Genomic DNA, 6,892 nt, shown 5'->3' on the forward strand with positions numbered 1-6,892 from the left:
ACCATGAGCATAAACAAGTTGGGGAGGGAAGGAGCGTCAGGACTCAAGTAGGGTGAGAATCTGGAGGTGGAGCTGATGCAGAGCACATGGAGACTTGTGACATGGTTTGTTCAGCCAGGTTTTGTAATGAACCCAGGACCACTAGCCCAGGTTGAGCCCTTACACATCAATCACCAATTAAGAAAATGTTCTACAGGCTTGCCTACAGTCAGATCTTATAGAGGCATTTTATTTATTTATTTATTTATTTTATTTATTTATTTATTTATCTCCTCTCAGATGACTTTAGCTTGGGTCAAGTTGGCACAAAACATTTCAGCACTTACAGAAAAGTCCAGAAATGAACAATTGATGTGTTTTAAAAAGCATATTATCCTCAAAATGAAGACATTCTCTCCAGCTCTTTTCCAGTTAGAACCTAAGTCTTCCCTAATCCCAGCACTCAATAGTGTATACACTATTTGCTGTAGCCACTTAGTGACAACGACAGTTATGAAGCATCACCAAAGGGTGATATTTAACCTGTATGTAAGTAATTACTATGTTACTTTATAACAGCCTCAAAGCTCAGTGGCACTGGAAGGTCACTTTATTCTAGCAGAGTCATGTGCCACAGAATAATGCTTTAGTCAACAATAGGTCATGTGTATGAAGATTCTCTTATTGGTGATGCTGGGGTAAGCAAACATATCAAGTTACATTCATCTGATAATTATAGTAATTGAGTATGTTAAAGTTTATGTATTTGCTATGCTGTGTTTTTATCATTTTAAGGGAGTTTTTCTTCTACATATAACATGGTTCATTATAGACAGAATGGCCTGTTTTTCTGTGGACAAAAAAAACAGGGATGCTTTATATGCTATATATCCCAAGTGTGTAAAAGAGTATATACCACCTTGGTTTGTCTATGTGTACTCTATGGTGTTTACACAACGAAGACTGTCTAATGACACAATTTTCCGGAACATACCCCTGCCCATAAGCAGTATATTACAATATATTATAGTTGTTCTATTTTATTAGTTACTATTGCTTACATCTCACCGTACCGTGTGTGTGTGTGTGTGTGTGTGTGTATGTGTGTGTGTATGCATTTCATAGGAAAAGGTGTTGTGGTTGGTGCTATTTGGAGTTTCCGACATCCACAATGACTTGACTCTTAGCCTTTGGAAGCAGGGCAGGGCTCTTCTGTCAGTCTGACATAGCTCCCTTCACCAAGTCTTGTTCTCTGCTTTTGTCCAGTTTCTCCTGAAAATTGAAATGCAATCATTCATTAGCAGCTAACATTTGTTTTATGTTCAAGTTTTTTCAAACTTGCCATTTATGATAAAATTAATTCATGTTTTAAACCAAGTGCAGTATATAATACAGATACAGAAAGAAGTAAGAAATTATATTCCTGTTTATTCAAAGTGTTAATTGAGGGAATCTCTCTTTATGAGAAAGGTCGGTAGGCTTCAGGAGAAAGCATACTGTGTACAGCCTTCACAGGAATCACTCAACATCAAAGAGACGAGCAAGGGATTTATGATAAAAGTAAACACACAAGGAAGCCAGTGTGGTAATTTAAATATTAGAGAAGCTGAATTTTAAGAATATCTATTATAATCAGAATAAAGTAGAATAATATGTAGTAATAAATTACTATTTATGAGGAAATATACTTAATGAAATTTTTCTATGTGCCAAATGTAAGAACTAAGTATACAAATAAACTTTCATTAGAGATTAAAATGAAAAATATTTGAATTTATATTTATCAGGAAATTTTATAATAAGGTTTTCAGTTTGAAATAGGTCCAGAAAAGAGAAGCTTTTAAAAGTTGTTTTGAATAAAGCAAGGGAGTATAAGTGACATGGTATGCACACCCACAAGACTGTAAGTATAACATTTTATATCCTTAGATAGAGAACGTACACCAGTTATTTAACATGTGTAAAATTATAAACTAGATGATAAAATAGTTTATAATTTATCAAAGAGTTGATTACTAATATGCTATAATAGCATTTTTTATTTTAGAAATGATCATTCATTATCAGGAGGCCTGGCAGCAGAATTTAATATAAAACTCAACATAAAAGAAATTTAAACAAACTAATCAACTCTTTACCAATAGAAGACGAAAACGCCATCTACAATATGTAGTAGGGATTTATAGTAATGCACATCACTAGAAAACTAGGGAAGAAAACCTCAAAATAACAAGTAATTTATTACAAACAAAGCTGAGGTATATTTTTCTTTTTTAAATGGCACATTTTTAGACATCTCTTTCAAATTGTTGAGGGTATACATTTCCAAAAAAACACAGGATCAAAACCCAAAGATTAAAAATTATAATAAATAATGATCAAATTTGCTAAGTCAGGGAATCATAACTTAAGGTATTAATAAGTTGCTATTTTAAACCACAGTGAATGAAATTATAAAAATCTCTTTATTACTTCTTGCTCTAAGGAAAAGTGTTATTTGCAAATACTGTTATTGGGTGTATGCATTATTATTATTTTGGATAAAAAACTAGAAATAGTTTAAGATTTAAGAGCATTAAGATATCTACATGGTATTGAGTTGTAGATCTAAAACCATTAATATACAAATATGTATACACGAGGACACTTGATTAAGCATTGTTCCTATTAGCAAACAAGAAGGTAGTTATATTCATTGTAATGACTGGGATATAGGATCTGCATAGAATTCATTATCTTGCACCTAGTGAAAACGGACCAGAGCTTTGTAAAAGAACAGGGGAATTTTTATGTTTGAAGTGGAAGACAGTAAGGAGCGTGTCCACAATGAGATTTTATTTCTATGTAGCAGATAATGCAGGAGTACATGCATTTAGGCCTGTATGTGCTAAAATGGTCTCCAAATGTTTTTTTTTTTTTACATTGAAATTTAAATTTCTTGTTGCAAGAAGTGAAAGAAAAACTGTGCCGTATGGAGGGGGCAGTTGGAAAAATTTTGGGAAAAACAAAAGGACTGTTGGATAGGGTGGTTAGGCCTCTAATCCAAACACTCAGGAGGCTGGGGATGGATAGCTGGGAGTTCCAGAGCAGCTGAACCATAAGAAGAGACTCTGCCTCAAAGGCAAGCAGACAAAGAAGCAGTCTTACTGAGCAACAAAATAAATCAAGACCATGGAAGTAAAGAATAATTGATAGCAGATTTCAAAAAGAAAATAGAAGGGAAGACCAATATATAAATATACTTATGTATTTTTGTGGAATGTAGTAGTCAGCTACTTGTGCTTTTTAGAAGGAAAATACTGACACTTAACAATTATAACTGAACTAATTATACTGCAATATAACCCCTGTAATATACAGTTTCATTCAACGAGAGCAACAAGTTATAAAAAATGTTCACCGACATGGTATATTGGGGCTGAAAGGGAATGCATCACCTCTAAACTACATTCTCCTTGAAGACAGAGAAGGCAGGATGGAGAAGACATCTGGTCTGGGAACAGTAATGAGAGTTCGTGGGTTGTGCTTTTCAAAGGCAACCAGCTGGATTACATTCAAGCGAGGGTGTCATTACTTTGGTTTGTCTTCTCTATTGACAGTTAGAAGGAGTTGTTTGAAAGGTCACAGCCTATGTATGAACAGAAAATGAAAGCTTGTGCCTTGCCAATGTTTTCCTAGACTTGCAAAAGTAGTCTGTTGCCTGGGTATCAACAAGTGAGATTCTGACTTTATGGTCCAGAAATAATGATGGGGTTTCAGAGACAGAAGTAGTGACAGAAAGACCAGGCTCAGTCAGAATTGGTATGATAGTTCAAACCTATCTACGATTGTTTTCTAAACACAAATGACTTTATGGTAAGAGCTATAGAAGACTATATTATTTAATTCTCATCCATTAACAAACTAACTAGAACATAAGAATAATCAGTAGTACTTGGTCAAGGACACCAGGAAATGCTTGTTCTCAAATAAGTGTATTATGAGGTGTCCACACACTAGTGTAGAGTGGTTGAACTTCTATCCCTGATGAAGCTTGAGTTTTACTGGAATCACCTGTTGCTATGGTATGAATTTGTCCCTTAAAATTCTTACCTTGGTAATTCTCAGTGCCAGTGTTGAGAGGTGGAAGTTGAAGATATGCTTAGTTCACAAGGACTCTTTTTTCATTGATGTTTTATCTCTTTTGGTTTTTCAAGACAGGGTTTCTCTAGCTCTGCTAATCTGGAATTCGCTCTGTAGACCAGGCTGGCCTTGAACTCACAGAGATTCTCCTGCCCTCTGCCTCCCAATGCTGGGATTAAAGGCCTGTGTTACTATGCCTAGTATCACTGATGTTCATGAAGGAGAGGGCTGCTAACTGCAGACAGTTTCGTTATGGTAAGCATATAGTTTTAAAATTCAGGTGTGCTGCTCTGATGTTCCTTTGTCCTTCAGCCTTCTTCCCCGGGGTGAGGCAGTAAGTAGGATCTCAGGATACATGGCCTTTAGTCTGAGCCTGCTCAGCCTCCATAACTACGGGCCCAGTACAGTTACACTGTTATAAACTACTCAACTGTGGCATCATGTCAACACAAAAATAGACAAGAATATTTTCAGAGACGATGCTCCTCCCTACATATAGGACTCTTAAATGTTATCCATGCATTTCTATTTTGTAACCAGAGTTGAAAACCTCCAAGGAAATAGCATCCCAAATGACTTACTCGGGAGTACGGAGACTCTATGAAGTGGTGAGCCGTCCTCACCTTTGGTTCATTCATACACCCGTTTCAGCTGCTCAGAACTGTCCCTGTCTTCATCTTAATCCAGTTTTTATTAAACACCTGCTCTGTTACTCAACTAGAGGCAGGAATTCTCTACCCAACATTCAAAGCCCTGCCTACTTGGCTAAAATGTACATTTGTTTTTATTCATTGTTTCTTACTGCAAAAAGGATGAGAGGGGGAGAGAGAGAGAGAGAGAGAGAGAGAGAGAGAGAGAGAGAGAGAGAGAGAGAGAGAGAGAGAGGCCATTCTTTCATTCCTTCCTCGATTGGCTTTAGGCTGAGAGTCAAGAAGGAATATTCTGTTCCAATTGGCAAGCACAAACTCTGAAGGGTTCTCTCAGTCAGCTGCTGGCAACTTGATCCCGCAGGCGCATATTATTCACGTGTAGAGGGTGGGGCTTTGGGAAATAGGTGAGCTCATGAGGAAAGAGATATGACCTAAGAAGGTTGCTCAGATTTGCCTTGGGATGTCTTCTGCCATGTTATAATAATAAAATAGATCTCATCAGAGTTTGCTCCTATGTTTTTTGACTCTCAGTGTTGTTCACTTAGAACAGCAGAAAGCAGATTAGGAGAGTATTAACTTTTCACAGTTGGACTCTCTGAAGGAGGCTTTAACTCTATTTTATAGATGATGATACTGAGACTCGAAAAGATGACGTAACTTTAGAACAGAGAGCCACTTAGTGACAGAGATAGGGCATGTTCTGCAAAGTACTTCCCTGAAACCTTGTGACTGCTGCTTAACTCAGATGTGAGTAGAATTATGTCATCCTTAGGAACCATACTTATGCATGTATTAGGAGATACATTCTAGGAATGCAGTTGTTTTGAAGTTTCTTTTTGTTTTTACCATTTGTTTGCATTTATTTTATGCTGAGTCTAGTCTCACGCCATAAGGTTGTGGTTTTTCAGTTTACTCTGAAATTTCTTTGTCTTCTGTGCATCCTCCTCTATGGCTTAGGAGCAGGTTTTTCCTTGGCCCTAGGGCTCACCGCAGTGGCAGGGGAGCTCATTCATGTCAATTCACCGTGTTCTTTTCATACATTCAGTGGTTCACTCTAGCTGCTTGGTTACCTCCTGTCAGTGACTAGGCAATTTACATGATAACCCTAAGTTCAGCATTACTCCGTGTATTTAAGCATATGGAGAAAACATTTGGCACCCTTTTGGGACCACCAATCCTGTGTCCAGTCTCACTGTTTGCTTTGGGGACATCTATAGACAGTACAATAAAACCACAGAATCTATACATTGCTTCCTCCTTTAAAAAAAAAGTCTTAGAATTTTATACACGGGCACTGTATTTCCACCATTTCCACCTTTTCTTCTCCATATTGTTTTTTGAAAGTGACTTCTTTCAGAATATCCTGTGCATATAACCTTGATGGTCTGAGCAGTGTCATTGATTTGTTGTTATTCTTGTCTTTTGTTTTGCTACGAGGTGTGTTTTACTTTCATCAAGCACATCAATTGTACAAATAATTTTCTATAATTGCCTAGAGCAAACCAGTAAAATTTGGTAGTCTGATTAGTATGTGTACACAGCCCCCAAGAGAGACCCGCAGGCCAGTGGCATTGGTGTGGAGTGCCCAGGTTCACAAAGCCCCTTGTGGCTCACATCACATTACTGGGCGGGGGGGGGGTTTAGGAGATAACAGGGAGGGAAAATCCACCCCCGGGGGGCGGAGCTTTCAGGAAATTTCACTCCTCTTTTCCTGTTCAATTGTCTCTTTGGTCGGTAGGTATTCTTCTGCGATCTCATTTGTTTTCAGTTTGGCCGTGTCGAAGCTTGTGATTTTCCCCATGTCATGCTTGTCTGCCATTTTTTTTAGTGACCAGTGGAGTCTTGTTCAGCGCTAGTCCTCCAGATGAGCCCACTCGCATTGCTGCAGCAACCGACCTCATTGATGCTCTTAAAGGAAACATGAGGATTTGAGTCTCTTTTTTATTAATTAATTAATTGATTGATTGATTAATTGGTATTTTATGTGTATGGGTATTTTGCCTACATGTGCGCGCACGCGCACATACACACACACACACACACACACACACACACACACACACACACACACCATATGCATGCCTGTTGCCGTGTATCCCCTGAAATTGGAGTTTCAGACAGTTGCAAGCTGTCATGTGGGT

At 37.8% G+C, this 6,892-nt stretch overlaps 1 pseudogene; it reads right to left on the bottom strand.

The window, feature by feature from the left end:
* Positions 1 to 6,438: 6,438 nt before the first annotated feature.
* On the bottom strand, positions 6,439 to 6,570 carry LOC143440702 (thymosin beta-10 pseudogene; annotated as a pseudogene).
* Positions 6,571 to 6,892: the final 322 nt, after the last annotated feature.

This window comes from Arvicanthis niloticus, chromosome 30, assembly GCF_011762505.2.
Source record: "Arvicanthis niloticus isolate mArvNil1 chromosome 30, mArvNil1.pat.X, whole genome shotgun sequence".
Lineage (NCBI taxonomy): Eukaryota > Metazoa > Chordata > Mammalia > Rodentia > Muridae > Arvicanthis > Arvicanthis niloticus.